Here is a 25,503-nt window from a genome sequence, read left to right as displayed (position 1 = left end):
TATTTTCTATTTTATTTTTATTTGTTTTATGACTTTTTTGCTATTAAAAGGCCCATCCTATTAGTAAAGTCAATTCTGATCTCAGCATACCTCTGTGCAGCAGGGGTCAGTGTAGCAACCACGGGGCAGGGGTTAATTGTACTCGTCACCGGGCTGGTGATGTCGGGTCTGGGATGTCACGGATGGGGGCAGGGCCAGATTAAGGTTGGTGGGGGCCCCTGGGCAGAAAATCTGGTGGGGGCCCAATAACGTTAACATTTTTAGCCATAACAGTAGAGCACGAACTGTAGCATTTAGATATAAATACTGTACCTCAGTCTCACATTCCCCCTTATCAGCATACTGTGCCCTCCATACTGTGCCCTCACACTGGCCACCATGCCGCCCCTTCTCTATACTGCCTACCTGCTTCATTATCCAGTCACTATACTGTACCTCAGTCTCACATTCCCCCTCCTCAGCCTACTGTGCCCTCCATACTGTGCCCTCACACTGGCCACCATGCCGCCCCTTCTCTATACTGCCTACCTGCTTCATTATCCAGTCACTATACTGTACCTCAGTCTCACATTCCCCCTTCTCAGCATACTGTGCCCTCCATACTGTGCCCTCACACTGGCCACCATGCCGCCCCTTCTCTATAATCCTACCTGCTTCATTATCCAGTCACTATACTGTACCTCAGTCTCACATTCCCCCGCCTCAGCATACTGTGCCCTCCATACTGTGCCCTCACACTGGCCACCATGCTGCTACTTCTCTGTACTGCTTATCCCCCCCCCCACTACACAGTCTCTATTCTATGCCCCTCACACTTTTCTTTCCCAATACTGTCCACTTACAATTTTCTCCCACCATACTGCTGCCTCACACTTTCCAATGGTGCCCCCCTGATTGCTGTGCAGGGACAAATATGCCACATGCCTTCCAAAGGTACGCCCCTGTACAGTGTACAGGAGAATACATGACTGGTACACGCAAGGCCGGCTCCAGGTTTTTGTAGATCCCTGGGCGAAAGAGTCCTAGTGGGCCCCATCCACACATAGACATGCACAGATACATACACATACAGACATACGTACACATATATATTTAAAGAGAAATTCACAAAAACACATATAAACAGACATAAATCTAGACACAGTCATATACACTGATATACATAGATGACATACATAGACACATCATACATGCACACACAGACACATTTTTACATTTTTATATATATTTCTAATATTGTGAAGCCGGCAACAGCCTCATTCACCTCCCCGCTTGTCTCCATCCAGCTTCTCCTGGGTATGTGTCTCTGCCACGCTGATTGGTGGCAGTCACTAACAGACATGGCCGCATATAGAGAACAGTAACACTGCTGTATATACATCACAAGAGAGGCTGGGGACATACACATTACTGGGGGGCATACATATTACTGAGGAAAGGGGTATATATCAATGGGGGCATACAGCTCTAGAGGGGGACAGTGGCTCTGAAGTGGGGGGACAAACAGCTCTGAGGTGGGGGGGGTGACATGCAGCTCTGGGGGTATACAGCTCTGGGGTGGAAGGGACATACAACTCTGGGGGAATAGTTGTATGAAGCTCCCATAGTCCTCCATATAGTATTATGTAGCCTCCATGTAGCATTATGCAGCCCCCATATGGCACTATGCAGCCCCCATATGGCACTATGCAGCCCCCATATGGCACTAGGCAGCCCCCATATGGCACTATGCAGCCCCCATACGTAACTATGCAACCCCCATATTACATTAAGCAGCCCCTATATAGTACAATGCAGACCCATATAGCAGTAGGAACCCTCATGTCTTATACAGCCCCCATATAACACAATGCAGGCCCATATAGCATTAGGCACCCTTATGTAGTACACAGCCCCTATATAGCACAGTGCAGACCCAGATAGCATTAGGCATCCTCACATAGTACACAGCCCCTATACAGCACAGAGCAGACCAGATAATATTAAGCACCTTCACGTAGTACACAGCCCCTATATAGCACAGTGCAGAGCCAGATAGTATTAGGCATCCTCATGTAGTATACAGCCAGTATATAACACAGTACAGAACCAGATAGTGTTAGGCGTCCTCACGTAGTACACAGCCCCTATATAGCACAGGTGCAGAGCCAGATAGTATTAGACATCCTCATGTAGTATACAGCCAGTATATAGCACAGTACAGACCCAGATAGTGTTAGGCATCCTCACATAGTACCGGGTTTACTGTGATACAGACACCAGATGTTATACAATATACACATTATATACCATCTGATGTGTGTACACAGTATATCACACTGCTCTGTACACTGGATGTGGTATACCATGTACACAGTATATCACACTGCTCTGTACACTGGATGTGGTATCCCATGTACACAGTATATCACACTACTCTGTACACTGGATGTGGTATACCATGTACACAGTATATCACACTACTCTGTACACTGGATGTGGTATCCCATGTACACAGTATATCACACTGCTCTGTACACTGGATGTGGTATATAATGTATACAGTATATCACACTGCTCTGTACACTGGATGTGGTATACCATGTACACAGTATATCACACTGCTCTGTACACTGGATGTGGTATCCCATGTACACAGTATATCACACTGCATGTGGTATCCCATGTACACAGTATATCACACTGCTCTGTACACTGGATGTGGTATATAATGTACACAGTATATCACACTGCTCTGTACACTGGATGTGATATACCATGTGCACAGTATATCACACTGCTTTGTACACTGGATGTGGTATATAATGTACACAGTATATCACACTACTCTGTACACTGGATGTGGTATACCATGTACACAGTATATCACACTGCTCTGTACACTGGATGTGGTATATAATGTACACAGTATATCACACTACTCTGTACACTGGATGTGGTATACCATGTACACAGTATATCACACTACTCTGTACACTGGATGTGGTATACCATGTACACAGTATATCACACTGCTCTGTACACTGGATGTGGTATACCATGTACACAGTATATCACACTGCTCTGTACACTGGATGTGGTATATATGTACACAGTATATCACACTGCTCTGTACACTGGATATGGTATACCATGTACACAGTATATCACACTGCTCTGTACACTGGATGTGGTATACCATGTACACAGTATATCACACTACTCTGTACACTGGATGTGGTATCCCATGTACACAGTATATCACACTGCTCTGTACACTGGATGTGGTATATAATGTATACAGTATATCACACTGCTCTGTACACTGGATGTGGTATACCATGTACACAGTATATCACACTGCTCTGTACACTGGATGTGGTATACCATGTACACAGTATATCACACTGCTCTGTACACTGGATGTGATATACCATGTACACAGTATATCACACTGCTCTGTACACTGGATGTGGTATATAATGTATACAGTATATCACACTGCTCTGTACACTGGATGTGGTATACCATGTACACAGTATATCACACTGCTCTGTACACTGGATGTGATATACCATGTACACAGTATATCACACTGCTCTGTACACTGGATGTGATATACCATGTACACAGTATATCACACTACTCTGTACAATGGATGTGATATATACACAGATATACAATGCCCTGCACTGATCACACCTGGGCCTACAGGACCTCACATATTCTATATGTAATATGGGCCATATAGTGTAATGTGTGCTGCAGGCTCAGATGTGATCAGTGCAGGATTCTGTGTAGTGATGTCTCTGCTGAAGATCAGTGTGAGTTATTGCAGGGGAGGGATGAGGACGATGACCCGGCACTGACAGCCCGACCTGATCTGCAGCAGGTCACACTCCTGCAATAACTCACACTGGTCCTGCCGGCAGAGCTGCCGCTGACACTATGGAATCCCGTCCTGCTCCCTCCTCACTGCAGCCTCCTGCCCGGCACCATGATGGATGACGTCACACTCACCATCATCCACAGAGGCCTCTGCTCCGGTCCTCCCACAAGCTCCTGTACAGCACAAAGAAGCAGCAACAGCAGGCGCGCGGTGACGTCATCCATGCAGACGCAGCCCACACAGCGTGCAGTGGGCGTGTCTGCAGCACAGTGCCGGCCGGGATTGAAAATCTTTAAAGGTACAGTGCGGTCCTGAACACTGCGGCGTTAATAAAATGGCAGCCACACAGATGGTGGTGGGGGCCCCCTCAGAAGCTCTTGTGGTGGGGGCCCCTGGGCTGAAGCCCCGTCTGCCCCGCCTATAATCCGGCCCTGGATGGGGGTAGTTGTCTCGTGACGCCACCTACAATGTGCGGCCAGGGATTAGCCGCCACTGCGGTCGCTGTCCTCTGGGGCAGGTGGTGTCGCAGCTAGGATAGTTCAGCTTCCCGCAGGGAAAGCTAGTCCCCAGGGAGGATGATGGAGGGTTGTAATGGCCGTTGGCGCCGAAGCGCGGGGCGTCGGTGCCGGCAGTGAAGAGGCTGAGTCAGCTGCTGCGGTTCCAGGTCTTTTTACTCACAGTTCAAGTGCTGCCCTCAGAGTACCGGTCTCCACCATGATGTGCCCCAGCCGATCCCGGATCCCTTGGAGGTCAGGAACCGGTACGGTAATCTGTGGACCCTTCCTTCTTGCACTTTTAAGGATGGATCCCCGTGACCTGAAGCTGCTTGGGGACCCCAGTTCTTGTAGTGCTAGCTCCCGTCCCATGTGCAGGTGATGCGGGTCCATGATGGGGCCTGACCTTGATCACGACTCAGGACACTCTGTGCCACTGTGCTCCGGGAACTTGTGGGGGCCAGAGGGACATACAATCCCCCTGTCCTGCAGAATCTGGTGATACAATGTGAAGTCTGTTCCACCCTAGGGTTCTGCACCATGCACTACACCGGTCCCGAGGGAGCAATAAAGCTCTCCCCTCGGTGACCATAATAACTCCTACATACCACAGGAGCTACCGAAAAACTCATCTGCTCCTGTCCTCTCCTGTTGGAGAACTCCTTTCTACTGTGTCAGATCCTCACTCCCCCTGGTGGCCGATCCTCCCCTGGTTCCCTGTCACTAGTGGGTGGCAGCCCCCCATGTTTGGTGACTACCTTAAGACCTGACCCTAGCCAGGTCCCCAATGGGGAGGGCAACCTGACTATATGTATGAGTTTGTGTTCAGTGGAACCGGTACCAACCTCCTCTGGATTCAAGATGAGCATCGCACCTTAAGTGAGGTGCAGTACCCTGTGGCGACTGAAGCCTCAAAGGCGCCACATTAGCAACCTGCAGCACTCTAGCTGTTGGGAAAGTGCAACTTCCAGCATTCTGTTGGAGTGCAACAGGTTCCTGACCCCTGATGTACAGGCTTTGTAAGTGGGGGTTTGGTGGAGGTGTGCCCATTTAAACATGTTTCAGGATAATACAGTTGTCCTCAGCTAGGGATTATAAAAGAAATGTGGTTGTACACTGCAGATGTCGCGGGCGGAGGAGCCGCGCTCGCTACGCTCGGGTACGGGGCTGCTGCTGCTCGGTGGCTCGAGCGGTGGGCCGGACCCGGGGACTCGAGCAGCGCTCCTCACCCCCGAGTGAATAGGGGTGTTGGGTGATTTTTGGAGAGATAGTTCGTGACGCCACCCACGGGTCGTGGTGATGGTGGGCACCACCGCTGCTGGTGACGGGTCTCCCGGGAACGATGGCGGGGAGCAGCTAGGTATTAACCCCTCCGTGGGTAGGGGTCGGTGATCCCGGGGCCCGGTAGTGGACGGGGAGGCAGGAAGGCCGGGGTGCAGGGTTGCAAGGACAGCGCGGCGCAGTGCCGGATGGCACTGTTGTACTCACTCAGGCACAGATTCACAGAGTCTCTGGTAAGGCAAACGGCTGAATGGACGGGTCCCGCAGCCGGCTGCAGTGTCTTTGCTCTCCTCGGACAGGTTGATGGTGGCTGTCTTTCCCTGCACCGCTGTGAATGTATTGACTCCGATGGTTTCCCACTGGTAGTCCGCTCCCCGGCGTGTATATACCGAAGGAGCCCGTTTTGCCCGCAGGCGCTAGCCCTTGGATCTCTAGCCTCTGGCGGTGGTTTTTTATCCTCACTGTGTGGACTGTTTCCTTCTGTCGGGTCTTGGGTGTGAGTGAACCCCTGGGGTCCCGGTCACTATCGGATTTGACCTTTTCGGTGGCTCCCAGCCTGGTCGGGGTCTGATGGCCCTGCCTTTGTGCTTGGTACAGATCTGCTCCCCGGCTCGGTACCGGCAGGCCACCGCCCGTCCCCGGTCCTACGGTTCCGCTGACCTGCACCACTCCTGCGAACGGCCACCACCGTCTGCCGACCTTGCTGTACGTGCCTGGGCTCCTACCCAGACACCAAAAGTTTCTCTCCTGTCACTTTCAACTCCAAACTTAAACTAAACTGACTACTTTTCCACCTCCAGGCCTGTGAACTCCTCGGTGGGCAGGGCCAACCGCCTGGCTCCGCCCCACCTGGTGTGGACATCAAGCTTGGAGGACGGCAACAAGGATTTTGTTTGACTGTTGTTGCCTAACCAGGGGAGGGGGTGTGTGAAATATTGTGTTTGTGACTACCTGGCTAGTCCAGGGCATCACACAAACAGTTCAAGATAACTTTACTCATGAACCGACAATACACTTGTTGGTTTCAGAATCTATTGAAGGGTAATGTACTTTGTGGTTGCAACAAACATAGCGGGTGATAGTTGGTATATATAACAACGAAAAGCTTGCACATAATTTCCAAGAATCCTAAATTTCCTGGGAGAGCAAAATCTTTGATCATCCTGGTACTGTAACTTAAAAGTGGAAAATCCTGTTTGTGTATTGAGCATTCCCAGCGGTGGGACTGTGGGCATGGCTTTAGGAGAACCAATCACCAGGATTTTCGTATATAACCTAAAGCCAGTGCTATACTGGCACTATCAGGCTGATTCTCTACATACCTGTGTGGCACCCCAGGATTCATAAGCCACAGAAACAACACAAAGGGTTAACTCCCCACACAACACTATCACCTCCTGGCCAGAAGGGGGAGACCAAGCTATATATTCTGGTGTGGAGAGGAAGAGGTCAGTCATTCAGTGCAGCTCAGTTCCTGAGAGGACTGAGGAAGAAGGATCTGTAGGTTGGAGCTGGCTCAAGCTCACCAACCAGTATGCTGACCAATTCCAGGCCTAAGCCGAGGATCTGAGGAAAGGAGACAGATTAAACAGAGGAACATACCTGGGAGAAAGTATTGCTGAACTCACACCAGTGGAGCACACAGAACGGATGCCGGATCCGAGGCTGTGAAGATTACACACCGCACAGCTAACACCGGAGAAGTGAAGATTCCACATTCTTCATCTGTACCACAGACACAGCAACACAGCAGATTTCAGGAACATACAAGTAAGGACTCGAGTTGTCTGTCAGGTTGGTACCCGGGAGGAGAACAGGGCCGACTGCCTAGTTTACACAGCAGCAGGGCCACACACACACTGCAGATAAGGAAGCCAAAACAGCCCGGCTGGGTGGGAGAAACCCTGAACCCTTCACAGACTCCGTGGACAGTAGTCTGCTGAATACCATCATCAGTAAAGGACAAAGAAACTGCAAAACCGTGAGTCTGCTTGTTTATTGTGCTCGTGTCTTGCACTCCCCCATAGACTATCACACTGCCCCGGGGAGAAGGCTCTACCCGTGGGGAGCCGTCCCATCTCAAGCTGCTATCCATCACCCTCAGAGGTTCTGCAGCAGCGGTGGTCATCTCTGATCACATTCAACGGGTGGCGTCACATCCTTTTTATTGTGGAACCAGGGATCACAGACCGGGTCACGACACCATGATCCCCTTTCCAGAAGCGACCCCTTGGCCCGGTTCTGGGTATCCCCTTAACCCCTGGTGACACACCTGTAGTGGTCAGCTCGGATGTTTAGGTTTTGAAACCCCAGAAAGTAAAGTTTATAAAAATCAGCAGCTACTTGAATGACAGCAGCTAAGGAGCAGATAATATCTGGGGGGGGGGGGTATTCACAGTTATCCCCTCCCCCTGTTAGAATTAGCATAAGTATTAAACAAACGATTCACTTTGTTACTTGTAGGACCTGTGTGAGGTCATACCCATGTGACCAGAAGGGGTGGGACCTCAGCCAACAAAGCTGATACCACGAAGCAACATTTTTCTGTTGGCTGAGGTCTTGCTACTTCTGGTCACATGGGTATGACCTCAGCACAAGTCCTGCAACTAAAAAAGTGAATTGTTTGTATAATACGTATGCTAATTCTAACAGGCTGAGTCCTGAGCTGAATATTGCATAAAAGCCACCAATGCTCTGCTAACTCCATAACTGTCCATAGGACTTCAGCCTATCTCACTAGGGGAGACCAGGTGGTAACCAGAAGTAACCAACAGCATAATTAACAATAGACTGCAGTATCAAATGTTTTCAAATGGTCTTAAAATTATCCCTTTAAGGGGTGCAGATGCATGCATTGCTGTTGATTATAGACAGGTGATGCATGCATAAGAATTGGGTACAATAATAATCCTTAATTGGGGACTATATAGAACATTGCACTTGATAAAATTAAGAAGTGATATAATTTAGAAGCTGTCAAAAAATTATCACTTGAATAGGGAGATAATCAAGTGGTACTGTACTATTTTGAATGTGAAAAAGCAATAGCTTCTGAACCAGAAATGAAAGAATTATCCCTTTTATGTGGTCCGAAACTGGTTTGCTAACCACTAAATGATTAGGCAATTGCAAAGGCTTTTTAACAAGTCATCCAAAAATGATCCCCATATTTCTGGAGACAAAACAATGGCACTGTTTTGAACATGAATATATTATGGCTTGTAGCCATGAAGCCTTTGAACATATTAGCCCCATTTTCAGAGGTGTTTTTTGAAGGTACCATAACATGAGAGTCTGTTTCCCAGCATTAGTAGTACAGTGAAACACAGTGGGCAGCCAGGAGGTGTGTGGCTAATGTGGCTGTGCAGTAGCGGTGGCAAGAGCAGCATAAAAGAGAGTTATAAAAGCGTGCCACAGTGGAGGATGTCTTCAATCGCATGTATTAAACCCTCTTTACACGCTGCAATGTATCTTACAATGTGTCGGTGGGGTCACGTTGTAAGTGACGCACATCCGGCATCGTAAGGTACATTGCAGTGTGTAACAGCTACGTGCGATTGCGATTGAATGGTAAAACGTTCATCGCACGCACATCGTTCTTTCCTCATGAATTGAACGTCAGATTGTTCATCGTACCCGGGGTAGCACACATCACAGTGTGTGACACCCTGGGAACGGTGAACAGATCTTACCTGCGGCCTGCGGCTCCCGGCCGGTAATGCGGAAGGAAGGAGGTGGGCGGAATTTTTACGTGCCGCTCAGTTCCGCCCCTCCGCTTCTATTGGCCGACTGCCGCGTGACGTCGGTGTGACGCCAAACGTCCCTCCCACTCCAGGAAGTGGACGTTCGCCGCCCACATCGAGGTCATATGGAAGGGTAAGTACGTGTGACGGGGGTTAATCGTTTGTGCGGCACATTCAACAAAATTGAACGTGCCACACATACGATGGGGGCGGTTACGATCGCATACAATATCGTATGCAGAATCGTAACATGTAAAGCAGGCTTAAGCCTCTTTGCTTCTGTGCCGCCAGAAAGAATTAGAGGTGTGCCGCCCCGGCGCAGACCGGGGTGCTCGGATTCGGGATGGTCGTGGCTCAAGATGTTCGGACCCGGGCTTGGCCCTCACTCCGATCCTTGAAAGGGGGATTATTTACAGGGGAGAAGTTTGTGACGCCACCTGGGGGTTGCGGTAATGGGAGTACCGCCGCTGCTGGAAGGAGTACTGGGAAAGATGGTGTGGAGCAGCAAGGTGTCAGTCCCTCTGCAGGTAGGGAAGGCCCCAGTCTCTGGGGTTGTTGGTGAGATGTTTGGGAGTGTAGGGTGCACAGGAACCAGGGTACTCACTGTGTGTAGTCGTGGTGCAGGATGAGGATTATAAAGCAGACACTCACACTGAAGATAAACCAAAGACTCTGTGCATCACAGTCTCTACAGGGAAGCCCGTCCAGGTGTCCACTTAATCCGGAGCCGCCTCCATGCACAAGTTAGTTCTCTGTTGTGGCCCCTTGGTGTGAAGCTGTTGGGGACCCGCTCACTATATTTGTGGTGTAGCTGTTCTCTTGATGGCTGGCACTTAGGATTTTAGTTGGCCGCTTTACTGGAAAGCCCTATCCCCGCGGTGTGCTGTCGCCTTCAATCTCTGAGCTCCTAGGGAAGTTCATAAAGAGACTCCCTCCCAGGTTAATTATCAGGACAGATGAACCTGCTCCTGACCTAGGGTCCCGTACCCCATAGTGCTCGGTACCGGCCAGTTCTTTTGGGTTTCTGATGCCGACAGTCCTAGATTATGTCCGTCGCACCCTTCCAATGTCACTGCCACCAGTCCCCGACTCCTCTAGTCCCGGACCACCGTCTGCGACCCAACCTTGGTCTAGCTCCCCGGGAGCTACTACTCCAGCTCCTCACTCCTAGAGGGCTCTCACTCAACTCTTCTTCTCTTCCCTCCCACCCTCCCTCTGCCTGACCCCTAGGTGGGTGACCTTATTCCGCTTATCCAACCCACTGGTCCGTCTGACAGGTCGTGATGTGAGGTGTGATTGGGATTTGTGCTGATGTTAGTGACTTCGGTTTCTTAGAAACCTGGGACCAGGGGGTAGGCCCTGCACCCTTGGTAAGGATTGCAGTACCCTGTGGCACCCTGATATATTCAGGGGCGCCACACTTCTCTTTGTGGTGGCCAAAAGGGCACTCTTTATGGCTTAATGGAATCCCATGGATATGCTTAGATGATACCACAAATATTATGTGCCCATAGTTTTTGATGGCCTCATCTTTATTATAATAATGTAATTGGAAGAGTTTTAAGCCTGAAAACAAGAAACATTTCATTCAGAAGAAATAATTTGAATAAAAAAATGAGTTTTCATTTTGTTTTCAGGAAACTACATCAACCGAGTACTTTTTCTTATTGGGCAACACAACAATAAATATGGAAGCAGGAAATTTAAGCTTCATGTGGGGGGAAGAACGAGTCATATTAAATATGTCATGATTTATAACTAAACAGGTGTATATTGTGTAGCGTACATTTGATTAGTCCATGTTGTTTCCTCTTGTTCCTGACAAGCCTTTCTTTTCTTTCCAGCTCTCCGGTTATTTATCCGCGTGTGATGGGTTCTGCATTGTGTTTGAAATGTGATATCCATTTTGATGTGACCAGGAATTCTCTATTTTCTATGTGTGTGTGAATTGGACGGCTCCTCTTGGGATGCCCATAATTATAACAATGTGTGCGTCCCTCAGAACTGCCTCCCCGAGGAAGTGATTTCACATACGATGAAAACACGGCCTTCAAGTCCACTTTGAGTCCAGCTCGGAGCATGATTTGCTATTGTAACCTGCTTTTGTTCTGCGTCTATTGATGTGAAGCAGCCGAACTGTCTAAGAACATTATGAAGACATCAAGGACACAAACTCTGAAGTCTATCTAAATCCATTTGCCTTTTGACCTCACTGTAATATTAATTTACAAAAAAAAGAAATTCATACATGAATGTGAAGATTATGGTCATTCTAAAGGGAAAACCCAAAGTGTGAGTCAATCTCAATTCAACTACTGGATGTCTTCTCCACCAGTTGTCCATTTTTCTTGCCTTGCCATCTTATGTCTTTGACCTCTTTTTATACCAAAGTGTCTGAGCAATGTATATGGGGCTTCCTGATTCTCCCATGACAAATGATGTCAGAGGAGAAATAAATCACCTTTTTGCCTCTCTCCTGGGTCTTGAAGCATGTGATGTGTAGAAACTACCTGTTTTCTGGATCATCAGTGTTTTGGGTCACCTGGTGAGGGGGATCCTTCAAGTTCAAGATCTGGGAACACGGGCATCATTGCAGCAGGCAGGTTAGGTGTCTGTGGCCTCTAATAGAGGTACTGGAGGCCACAGGCAGGCAGGACTCCGGTCAGCTGGTAACAAAAGGTACTGGAAGCCACAGGCAGACAAGAGACTGAGATGCAGGTAGCAGAGGTACTGAGGTACTGCTGGCCACAGCAATACATGAGACTGAAGCGCTAAAAGTCTTAATACCAAGATACAGGTGTGTGTCGTGGTGAATCTTTTCTAGGACCAGACAAATAACCACATGGCAGCATGCCAGGCCACCTGCAAAGTCAAATGTGGATCACAGCAGTCTAGCAAACTGGGGTGGGAGTGTACCGCCCCCATGCCAGCATCCGGTGCTGCTAGGATCCGGATCTGCGGTATGGCTCGAGGGACTCTACCGGACCCGGGGGTCGCGCGGACACTTTGAATTAAAGGGGATATACTTGTACGGATGTTGTTGAAAACTGTCTGACGCCACCCACGGTGTGTGGTGAAGTGTAGCACCAACGCTGCTGTTGTGGGGCTCCCGGAGGCGATGGGCTGGCAGCTGGATGTTAACCCCTCCGTGGGCAGGGATAGATGCCCCAGGGCCCAATGTCTCCGTGCAGGGGATGGTAACGGCAAGGGCCGGCACACCCGGTCAGACCGGGGATGTTACTCACGGTTGAATAAATCACACAAGACCTTTGGTAATCCAAGGTGATGGTGGCCGGCTGCCGTGGCCAGGGGTGTATTTCTGGTCCCACACTCGGGCTGGTGATCAATGTCCCTTTCCTCTGCACTTTGATTTTTCTGTGATGGACTTCCTGGTGTGTAACACGGGAGTCCGCTTCCGGTCATTTGGTTGGGAGCCGTGCCCATCTGACGCTGACCCGTGGGATCTACCGGGCCCTGGTGGATGCCCTATCCCTCTCGGTGGGTGGTTGTCTACTTTTCGGGACTTAGGTTGGGACAGGACCTAAAATCCTGCCCTCAATTGGTTAATTAGCTAGACCGTTGGTGCCGTTCCTGGCTTCAGGGTCCAAGTATCCCCTTTGTGCACGGTTTCCGTGTCGGTTCTCCAGTGTCAGTACCGGCGGGCTCCAACCTTGCCCCGGTCCACCTCGGATCTCCGGCAGCCATCTTTCCGTCTCCTGCTGGCACTGACCACTGTCTGCCACCTAGCCAGTACGCCGGGGCTCCAACCCCGACGCCTGCCAACTTGAACTTCTCACTTCCACTCCTAAACTTGACTAACTGTTTTCCCGCCCCGGGCTCTCCAGACCCCTAGTTGGGCGTTCTCCTTCCACCTGGTCCCACCCACTGGTGTGTCTGTCCTTCCCTGAGGGGATTTACTAGGATTTTTCGGCTGGTTTAACCCTGTGTGGGAGAGGTGTTATGCGGGGGCCTGTACTGTGTGACTACCTGGTTTTGCCAGGGCGTCACAGGGAGAGTAAAGCACATATCCGGGACAGGTGTGTAACAGCATTCTAAAATCAGGAGGCCTCAGACCAAAGGATGAGACATCATGGTGTAGACAATAGGGCAGTGTGGGACTGCAGATAGAAGGTAACTGATCCCAAACTTAAGACTGTAATAGTATCCAGGTACAGTAGGGTGGAACATGAATCTATTGGTAAGCAGAGTTTACCTTTACATAGGTCACTTGAGTGACTTCTGTGAGAAACAGCGGATGCCACAGCATTCAGAGACAATCAAATGAACGAGGATTGGGCAGAAGGAGAGTCATTGCTAGAGCCCCTTTGGAAGAAAGGCGAGAGTCTGGGAGTTCTTTGGCCTACCAATCTGACACAGATGCTTGGTCATAACCACAGCTAGCAGCAAGGATTCAACCACAGAGCATTGAAAAGTGACAAGTATCTATGGATCTATTGTAAGATTTTCCAGCAGGAGATAACCGAGAGCCTCCACCAACTTGCCGTCTTCCTTTATTGCATCCTGGTGTGATCTGTTTTTGTGATATGCACCTTGCACCCCACTGCCCAAATGATGTAAAAAAAAATATGTTTCAGACAGGGAAACTTCTTTAATTTCTGAGTGATTAAGTTTTCATGTTCATCTGCCCATTACAGGAACTTTATATGTTGGATGGGGACCAAATTGGGCACCCTGACAAGTCTTTGGACGCAGCCCCAAATGCAACAAGTTCCAAGCACTGTGTGTTGTCACACCTTTCTATTATGCCAAGTGTGGCGCCCTGACCTGGTCAGGCACCACTGAGTACTGCACCCCCGCTGGGTGAGTGCAAACAGGTAATCCCAAAGGCTGAATAGGGTGTGTAAGCACAGACACATAGTGACCAGGTCTCACACACACCTTAGAGGGGACCCCTGGGCAGACCCAGGAGGGGGCGTGGCCTCCACATCTCAGCTAGTGGTGGGGTGGAGAAGCTGGAAACTAGAGTTGTTGCAGTGGCAGTCAAGGAGAAAGGAGCTGGAGGTAGCAGAGTCTGAAGTGCAGACACAGGAGAGCGAACACACTATTCAGACCCTGCAAGTGTAGTGGCTGCTGACGGGGGAGTACATTGTCACACAGTCAGTCTGAAAGACACCTGAAGAGAGAGAGCAGTAAGAAGTCGAGTACGAGGACTCCTGGTAATGAAGCACGCACGGGGAACAGGTCCCTAGAGCCAGACATCCATTTAGTGGTCTGCTAAATCCTGCAGGTGGGGCGACTAGAGGTTCCACACCAACCAACACAGAGTCCGAGCATCAGCAGCAATGAGGGGGCCCATAAGGAGGATTGAGCCTGAAGCTATCCACCTGGGTCCACGCTGCCAGGAAACAGGCCAGAAAGGGGCGAAAAGGCAGCTGCGACTTCCCTGGGTGAATCCCACGGTACTTTAAGTCAGGGGTTGTCCGAAAGAAGAAGTGCTAGGAAGGAGAGTCAGCAGTCACCCCTACACCAGCCTGAAGGATAGCTGGTTCCCTCTGGTCTGTCTCAGTATCGCCCTGGTTACCTCACAAAACCAGCTGAACGTGAGTAAACAAGTTGAAGGACATTTCTGGACTGAGACTGAGTTCTTCTGCGACCTGTTGTTCCACACACACACACCCAAACCCCTGGGGCCAGCCTCACTCTTGGGAGGCCATACCACCAGACTGCAGACACCTTCAGCGTCAGATGCTCTTTAAACTGCAGTGGCGGTCCCCATCACGTTGACCGCAAAACCGAGAGTGGCGTCACGACTTCTATGGAAGTGAACCTGACATACCTGTTGCCAGAAGGGTCCGTACAGAAAAGTCTCTGCAGTGTCCCACAGGGGACCGCTGCAGCGCTGTGGTGGGCGACTCATCTGGCGTCACGAACAGGATAAGGACTAGACCTGTTAAGACAGGTGACCGTGCGCCTTGGAGGTCCGTTTGAAAAGTTTGAAACGCTGCCATATTGCCACCACAGAAAGCGCGCCAAAGAAACAACAGCAGCCCGCACAAAAAGAAGTAACCACCCACGAAGAGGTGTGGCTGTCCTAGAACCCCTGGAGTGCTCTGACCCCGCGAGAAAGAGAGATGGGGGCGAATCTGTCCCTGGATGGCGGGAACATCGCAGCCGGGAAGAAACAAAACTGAAGAGAACGTGCAGGGAGAACTGGTTGAGCAGCGTGCAAGGCAGAATGGAGCCATCGGAGAGCGTCCGCGAGGAGCCGGGCTTGGCCAGACTGATGACTGCTGGTGAGCTGGAGGCTGAAGTCGGGGATATAGCCGACCGGATGGAAGAGCGCAGCAGCCAGGAGATAGCTGCATGGAAGAAGGAGATGGTGGTAGCCATAAGGAATCTGCAGGTGTCGGTGCAGCGCGGCCCGCGTGGAGGTGCCTCCCCCGCCCAACTGAGATCGTCGCCGGTGACAGCGACTCTGCCGTTGGATGTTTCCAGCCGCAGCCCATGTGAGTCCCACACTGCCCCTGCCAGATCGGGTGTACTGACCTCGCCGGCGCTGTTACCAGAGGCCGATGCAATCCCTGCTGCGATCCCCGCAGAGATCCCTGCTGCGACGCCCAGAGTAGTGCCGATGGCAAGACCAGACTAGGCCGCAACGCCCCCTGTCTTGGTTCCCAGACCAGAAGCGGTCACAGCGCCCCAGTCGCTGACAGGGGATGCCGCCCCTAGGTTCCTGCCAGAAGCAGCCAAAGAAGCGGCTCAACTAAAAAGAGACTTAAAAACTCGGTTCCCGGCACACCTGGTGGACATGAAACTGGTCCCCAGGCTGCCATCCGGACCCGGAGCAGTCCCAGCAACCTCTATGCTAGAGAGGGGTCCACCACCCTGGCCAGCTGATGAGAGCTCATCCACGGAGCCGCTGCTAGAGCAACCGGAGGAGGTTAGTGCATGCCCTGCAGAGGAGGAAGAGCTGGCCGTCTTTATGCCCAGCATGCATGTGACCTGGGAGCCTGCAGACGACCAGGTGATGGTGATGAGGAGACCAGCCCGCAGAGGACAACGGTGTGTGAGGTTAAGACATCCCCTTGTGCAGCCTACCCCTAAGCAAGAACGAGTGGAGGCCAGGGACCTGAAGGAGAAACAGTCCCTGTGGCGGACCGGGTTTCAGGCCAGAGGTCCTCTCCATCGTGGTGTAGTGGTGGAATTTAATCTGCGCACAGGCTATGGCTTCATTGTGGAGTCTGGAGTCAAAGAGGGTATATTTGTTTCAAGAAGGGATGTCCAGTCTCACCTACAGCGAGGACACCCAGATCGAGACCTCTATACAGGAGATGTCGTCGAGTACACCATACACATGGGTGAAAGAGGCTGGTATGCCTTAGATGTCAGGCAGTGCCCTAAGCAAAGCTCCACCCCCGCTGCTGCTACCAGGTCCCCAAGGTCACCGCCACCAGATGACACACAAAGTGAAGCACCAGATGACACACAAGACGAAACCCAAGATGACACACAAGATGAAACCCAAGATGAGGTACCAGATGAAAACACAAGGTGTCAATGAAGTTACAGCACAAGAAGAAGTCCCAGATACAGCACAAAGTGCCCAAGAAGTCCAAAACAGCCAAGACACCCCTTACCAGGAGGAGACCACTGCAGTGCCAAGCACCAGTGAGAGAAGGAATTCCGTCTACGTTCTTGAGTAGAAAGAGTTTCCAGAAAATATTTTGAAGTTAAGCAACGTTCAACGTTCAAGTGAAATATGCCCACAAGGACTCTTGTAAGAACTTTTTAAAAAATTTTCCTTTTTGCACCTAGTTTTTGTGCACTTTAAAACTTCGGCCCATAAGGTTATGAACTGGCTATAACCACAAACTCTCGCAGTGTAGAATGTTACCCCAGTGGTACCAACTCAGAGTACGCCTGTTTAAGGGGCATGACTCTACACCACCAGGAAGCACGCCTGTTGATGGGCCTGCTGTCCAAAAGCCCAGAGCATGCCTGTTGAGGGGCATGGCTCTGCACCACAAGGGAGCACGCCTGTTTATGGGGCCTGGCTCCCCAACACTCGGAAGTGGGTCCGCCTGTTTATGGGGCCTACCTTTAACCACCATCCTCAGGAGAGGCAGATTGGAGGAAAGGTCTGGGATAGAGCTGGTCCAGACCTGGTTACTAAAAGGACCGGTGACCTGCCTCCTGAGAGGTTTTGGGTGGGTTACGGTTACGGGTTGCGCGGTGGGTGGTGAAGAATGGTACCTGGTATAAAGTTTTATGATGTTTTATGGGAATGTCTTCCCTGTGTGGGGAAAGTTGTCTTAAAGTTTGCATTGAAAAGTTTCTATTAAAATTTTTATTGTCTTTGCAGCCCGATGACGTGCTGTTGATAATCAAGGGGGAATGTGGCACCCCTGACCTGGTCAGGCACTACTGAGTACTGCACCCACGCTGGGTGAGTGCAAACAGGTAAACACAAAGGCTGGATAGGGTGTGTAAGCACAGACACATAGTGACCAGGTCTCACACACCTTAGAGGGGACCACTGGGCAGACCCAGGAGGGGGCGTGGCCTCCACATCTCAGCTAGTGGTGGGGTGGAGAAGTTGGAAACTCGAGTTGTTTAAGTGGCAGTCAAGGAGAGAGGACCTGGAGGTAGCCGAGTCTGAAGTGCAGACACAGGAGAGCAAACACACTATTCAGACCCTGCAAGTGTAGTGGCTGCTGATGGGGGAGTACATTGCCACACAGTCAGTCTGAAAGACACCTGAAGAGAGAGAGCAGTAAGGAGTCGAGTACGAGGACTCCTGGTAATGAAGCACGCACGGGGAACAGGTCCCTAGAGCCAGACATCCATTTAGTGGTCTGCTAAATCCTGCAGGTGGGGCGACTAGAGGTTCCCCACCAACCAACACAGAGTCCGAGCATCAGCAGCAATGAGGGGGCCCATAAGAAAGATTGAGCCTGAAGCTATCTACTTTGGTCCACGCTGCCAGCAAACGGTCCAGAAAGGGGAGAAAAGGCAGCTGCGACTTCCCTAGATGAATCCCATAGTACTTTAAGTCAGGGGTTGTCCGAAACAAGAAGTTCTAGGAAGGTGAGTCAGCAGTCACCCCTACACCAGCCTGAAGGATACCTGGTTCCCTCTGGTCTATCTCAGTATCGCCCGGGTCACCTCACAAAACCAGCTGAATGTGAGTAAACAAGTTGAAAGACTTTTCTGGACTGAGACTGAGTTTTTCTGCGACCTGTTGTTCCACACACACACCCGAGGCCCTGGGGTCAGCCTCACTCTCGGGAGGCCATACCACCAGACTGCAGACACCATCAGCCCCAGATGCTCATTAAACTGCAGTGGCGGTCCCCATCACCCTGACCGCAAACCCGAGAGTGGCGTCACGACTCCTATGAAAATGAACCTGACATACCTGTTGCCAGAAGGGTCCCAACGGAGAAGTCCCCGCAGTGTCCCGCAGGCGACCACTGCAGCGCTGTGGTGGGTGACTCACCAAGCATTACGTTTTAGTCATTTTTTCTACAGTAGCTCTTCTGTTGAACTGGACTAGATAACCAGTCTTTATTTTTATACACATCAATGAGTCTTCGGGGTACTTTACACGCTGCGACATCGCTAGCGATAGCTAGCGATGTCGAGCGCGATAGCTCCTGCCCCCATCGCTCGTGCGACATTTGGTGCTCGCTGCCATAGCGAACATTATCGCTACGGCAGCGTCACACGCACATACCTGGTCAGCGACGTCGCTGTGACCGCCGAACAATCCCTCCCTCAAGGGGGAGGTGTGTTCGGCGTCATAGTGACGTCACTGCGGCGTCACTAAGTGGCCAGCCAAAAGAAGCAGAAGGTCGGATATGAGCGGGACATAACATCCCACCCACCATCTTCCTTCCGCATTGCCGGTGGACGCAGGTAGATGTTCGTCGTTCCTGCGGTGTCACACATAGCGATGTGTGGTGCCACAGGAACGTTGAACAACATCGTACCGGTGGCAGCAGCGATATTAAGGAAACGACGTGTCAACGATCCCCGTTTTGGAACGATTTTGCGATCGTTGATCGTCACTCCTGCCTGTCACACGCTGCGATGTCGCTACCGGCGCCGGATGTGCGTCACTAACGAAGTGACCCCGACAATATATCGGTAGCGATATCACAGCGTGTAAAGCACCCTTTAGTTTCTAAGGTATGTGCGTGTGACGCTGCCGTAGCGATAATGTTCGCTACGGCAGCGAGCACCAAATGTCGCACGAGCGATGGGGGCGAGTGCTATCGCGCTCGACATCGCTGGCAATTGCTAGCGATGTCGCAGCGTGTAAGTACCCCTTACTGTTTTGATTTTCCAAAGCCCAGCACTATAACAGGGTGGAATTGGTCAGTAAACTGAGTGTGGGGAGGTAACAAAGCACACCATAGTTGAGTAGGTCAGGAGACTCATGGTGGAGCAGAGCCCAGCCTCATAGCAGACTTGAGTAGGTCAGGAGACTTAATAAGGTAATACAGCAGAGCCCAGTGACATAGCAGAGTGAAGTGGGTCAGAATATTGACTTTTGGGAGGTAGAATAGCCTACCATTCTGCCAAAATTAAATAGATCAGGAGAATCATTATTGAGCAGAGACTAAAGGCCGCTTTATACGCAACGAGTTTGAGTCACGGAATTCGTGATGCACATCCGGTCTCCTTAGCGACGTCTTTGCGTGTGACATGTACAAGCGACCGCTAACGTGCAAAAATACTCACCTTATCGTTGCTCGTTGACACGCTGTCCAGTTCCCAAATATCGTTGCTGCTACAGGAACGATGTTGTTCGTCATTCGCTATGTGTGACACCGCAGGAATGAGAAACCTCACCTTACCTGCGGCCGCACACAATGAGGAAGGAAGGAGGTGGGTGGGATGTTACGTCCCACTCATCTCCGCCCCTCCGCTTCTATTGGGCGGCCGCTTAGTGACATCGCTGTGACGCTGAACGAACCGCCCCCTTAGAAAGGAGGCGGTTCGCTGGTCACAGCGACGATGCTAGGCAGGTAAGTAGTGTGACGGAGCGATGTTGTGCGCCACAGGCAGCAATTTGCCCATGACGCACAACCGATGGGGAAGGGTACGCACGCTAGTGATTTCGCTAGCAGGATCGCAGCGTGTAAAGTGGCCTTAACCTTATGGCAGAGTTGAAAAGATCAGGAGACTTACTGTGGCTATATAGCAGAGCCAAATTATGTAGCAGAGTAGAGTTGGTCTGGAGACTAACTATGACAATGTAGCAGGGTCAAACTTTATGGCAGAGTTGAGTAGTCAGAAGACACACTATTAAGATGAAGCACAGTCGACCATTATGGAAGAGAGGAGCAAGTTAGGACACACTATGAAAATGTAGAGTAGCAGAGCCCAACATTAAGGAAAAGTGGTAGCGATTCAAGCAACGGAATGGACACCGACTGTCTGAATGCTCAAGTGCTGTGTCTTTCCACCTGAACTAGGCATTTTGGCATGCATTTTTCAGTTGCTTTTTTTTTAGCATTTTTGGACACCAATCAATGTTATAGAGAGAAATAATTGATAGAGATAGACAGATAGACAGACAGACACACAGACAATAGATAGATAGATAGAGACAGATATATAGACAGATAGACATATAACTGCACAATCCCTCGAAATATAATAAAAATGCACCCTGAGGAGCTTATTGGACAGCTTTTTATGTTTAAATAAAGGAAAAAAAAATGATGTGGGGTCCCCCTATTTTTGATAACCAGCCAATGTAAAGCAGACAGCAGCGGGCTGACATTATCAGGCTGGGAAGGTCCATGGTTATTGCGCCCTTCTTAGCTTAAAAATACAAACCTGCAGCTGCCCCAGACGTAGCGCATCACATTAGATATGTCAATTATTGCACTTTACCTGGCTCTTCCTTATTGCCCTTGTGTGGTGGCATTGGTAGTTGGGGGTCGATGTCAGCTGTATAGTGTCAGCTGGCATTAAGCCCTAGTGTTAGTAATGGAGAGGCATCTATCAGCCATCCCTATTACTAACTCAGTAAGTTAAAAGTAAAAAACACACATAAATCCTTTATTTTAAAAAACACACCCCGACTCTAGCCCCAGTTCACCAATTTCTAAAAAAAAATGCGGATCTAAAATTGTCCACCAACTCCAATGTTGTCGAAAAATGGAAACACGAAAGACATAAAAAAAGAGAAAGAAAGACTAGACATGGTCCCTTATTCACCAATTTATTATTAAAAAAAATATTCCTGGTAGCTCCGACGTAGTCTATGGCATTCCCACGATGTCTACCGATTCTGTAGTACAACTTACGGAGCCTCGTTTTCAGAACGACGTTTCATAGGCCACTCTCGGACAGGGTGCATTCTGCGATGCTCAGCAACTGTGATGAGCGGTGATGACGTCAGTAATGTTACCACTCATCATCACTGTTGCTGGGTCACACAGAGGGCAGCGCAAGACCAGGAATGTCTCACGGTTGGTGACATCAGTAACTCAGTAAAGTCACTGCTTATGAGACATTCCAGGTCTGGCTCTGCCCTTTGTGTGACCTGGCAACAGTGATGATGAGTGGTAACATTACTGATGTCATCACCACTCGTCGCAGTTGCCGGATAGCGTAGAACGCAGCCTCATTGGGAGAGATCGAGTAAGTGTCTTTCTCAGAACAAGGTTCTATAGGTTGTACTACAGAATTGGTGGACTTTGGTGGAACTCCATGGACTATGTCAGAACTACGGGAATCATTTTTTTAAATAATTGTTGAATTAGGGAGAGTGTCTTGTCTTTCTTTCTATCTTTTATATCTTTCAAGTTTCCATTTGTGGACTACATCAGAGTCAGTGGACTACTTCGGATCTGGCTTTTTTTTCTTTAATAAATTGGGGAACCAGGGCTAGAGTCAGGATGTGTTTTTTAAAATAAAATATTTTTGTGTGTTTTGTTTTTTCTTTTAATTTACTGGGTCAGTAATGGCAGTGTAGGGTAGACTCCTCTCCATTACTAACACCAGTGCTTGATACCAGCTGACACTACAAAGCTGACATCAATCCGAATTACCATTGCCCCGATTGCCACCGCACCACGACAATCAGGAAGAACCGAGGCGAAGCACCAAATTTGGAGCATCTAATGTGATGCGTCTTTCTGGGGTGGCTGCGAGCTGGTGTTTTTAGGCTGGGAAGGGCCTAATATCCATGGACCTTCCCATTTTGATATTATCGGCCTGCAGCTGTCTGCTTTACCTTGGCTGGTTATCAAAATAAGGAGGGGACCCTCACGTTGTTTTTTTATTATTATTTATTAGGTTAGACCAGGCTAAACACCCTTTAGTGCCATATGAAAGGTACTAAAAGGTGCAAGTGTATAATATGTATGGTTCGAGATTACTTTGCTTTGGTCAACTTCTAATCTAAGCTCTGCCTCCTAGATAAACTCTCCCTGAACTGCATCCAGAGGACAGTGTGCCAAGCATTGCACCCCAAGGTCTCATTCTAATGATACAATGTGGCTAGCCGATTACAGTAATGCCAGTAGCCACCATGGCTACCACTTTACTGTGCATGGCAAGCAATCCCTACTTGTTTATTGGCTGTCTAACAGCCGTGAAGCAGGGGGGAGCATGGTGCTCCATCACCCGCGATACTCAATAGTTGTCACACGGTATCTTTAAGAACGGACTGATGACTAGAAATTGTAATGAGATACTCAATGTTATTCACTTCACCTATTTTAATGTTATGGCTGATCGGTATATATATATATATATATATATATATATATATTTTTTTTTTTTTTTTTCCTAAACAGTTAACTTTGACATTATCCAGAGCTAAACCGTTATGATAAAAGCTTTTTTAAAGTAAAGAAAAAAAGAAATAATGAAAGAGGAAAAAAAAAGATTATTTTACATACATCAGTGAAGGACAAACTAATAAAGGTTGGGGTCTGGAATATTTCTCTCCCTGACGATTGACTTATCAGCAATTGTCATTGTAACAAATCTGGAAATTACATAATTGCCAGAAACTGGAGCTATTTAACTTGGCAGTCGCAGAGGTAGAGGTGATTTGTTTTTTAAAGCATTGAGCTTTCTAGAAGATGAAGGCTTGTTTAATGGTAAGATGGAAATGGAAACAAGAACGGGTCCACTTTGAAAGGCCTTATGTAACTAAATTGTCATTATAGTGATAGAGCAAATAAACTAGCGGGGCGCACATTGCTTTCATTTACATGGCTGCCTGTTCTTCAGCTGTCATTTGGGAGCTTTTTTTTCTGCATTTTTCCCAGGATTTACTCTATGGTTCTTCAATACCCACCACCGCCCTCCATCTCCGTGTGCAAATATTCCAAAATGTCACAAAATCTCCTTTTCTCCAGTAAAACTGTTTAGGGAATAGAGTCATTAGACTTGAAGTGTTTGTTAAATTATGGACCGTTTAGAAGGTAATGCCGGCAATTACACAGCCAGTTATGATGATTGGATGAAATTAAGGGGAATTCGGTATATTAAAATCTGAGATGGGAAATCATGTGAAACTCCCTTGATATCATTTAGGCCGTAATCTTTTCTACTCGAATGTGTTTAAAGGCTCTTATGCTGAGGTTCAACTAATATATTTCTGGGGTTTTCTATTTACAATTTTGATAGAAAGGTCTCCATAAAAATCAGCTGACCTACAGTAGACCCTTGGCACAAAGTGAATTCCCGTTCAGTGCTACTGCAGAGGAAATTAATGGGAACCTGTCCGGTCACTCATGCTCCCCAAACAGCGAGCAGCATGAATCATAGCCTGGAAACCCGATTACAGTAAGGTATATACCGTAGTTCTCTGAAATGCTCCGGCTTTCAGAGAAAATGTACTGTGAAGATTCGGCTTGGCTGGTGAGCATAGCCAAAGACCGGACTAGTCCACACCCGAATGACCCTTCCCAGTACTGCCAAGTGAATTTACAGTTCTTCCCCTATCTACACACAAGGGTGAGACCTGTCAATCACCTGGAGTGGCACTGGAAGAAGCCAGATCTTCAAAATATCTTTTCTTTACCCTCCTCTTCTACCCCTTCCCTATTAAGGTTTTTCCCATCCCTGTACCCCATTCCTTACCTACTCACTCTTTCCTTAGGAATCTGCTTTACGGAAATAATTTTTTTGCTTTAATTCACCTGCTAATGATTGCTTCTATTTCCTGTATTATTTCCCCTTTAAAATTTAATAAAAATATTTGGAACACAAAATATCTTTTCTCCGAAAGACAGGAGCGTTGACGTATTCATATCTCACGACCCTTTAAAAAGAGTAACTAAACTTTTTGTTTTTATTAAATAATTTTGTCCAACCTGAAAAGTAATGAAACTTTGCAAGTTACTTTATTAGTGGATTTGTCTATATTTTTGTAAAATATTGCTTGCACGTGGATTCCGATCCTCCTGTTTTTACCTTTATCTATTTGCCTTCCCTTAACTACACTGATATGACTGATATCAGGTACCATAGATAAAGCTGGAAGACAAATAGCGCACAAGTAGGGTCTTATCAGATCATACCAGGGGGAAAAAACTCTCTAGGGGAGCTCACCTTCACCAGTTGTGTGCGTAACAACTGACTGTTAGAAACTTGAAAGCCACAGCTGCTGCAGCACCACTTGAAGAAGAGGATGACTGTTGGATAGACAAGAAGATGCCACGCTGCCGTGAAGATGAAAAAGGCCTAGAGGATATTATAGTGATTCTTATTGAACACATTTTGGAGAGAAACTCCTCTTCTTCTTCAGGAACAATCACATGTGATTGCTCCTGAAGAAGAAGAAGGAGAGGGGTATTTCTCCAAAACACATTGAAATAAGAATCATTGTTAACACCCTCTGGGCCCCTTCCTGTCTATCCAACGGTCATGACTGATATCAGAACATACTCATTTGGAGTACAGATGATAGGAGTGAAAGGAGTACAGATGATGGCAGTGACAGCTCAGCTCCTCTTTCTCATAACTTTGTGGATAAACTGCTGCAGGAGATTGTACCGACAAGTATAACAATGAGAAGTGAAGACCTGGTGTCATGATCCAGGCCGGCTTTTCCCTTCTGCTGGTTACACCCAGCTCTGGCCTGGTCATGTCAGGGGTTAACTTCCCTTGCCTCTTTCTG

The sequence above is a fragment of the Anomaloglossus baeobatrachus genome, chromosome 3 (assembly GCF_048569485.1).
Source record: "Anomaloglossus baeobatrachus isolate aAnoBae1 chromosome 3, aAnoBae1.hap1, whole genome shotgun sequence".
In the NCBI taxonomy this organism is placed as follows: Eukaryota; Metazoa; Chordata; class Amphibia; order Anura; family Aromobatidae; genus Anomaloglossus; species Anomaloglossus baeobatrachus.
The sequence above is the reverse complement of the archived record's forward strand: the minus strand, read 5'-3'. Positions refer to the sequence as shown.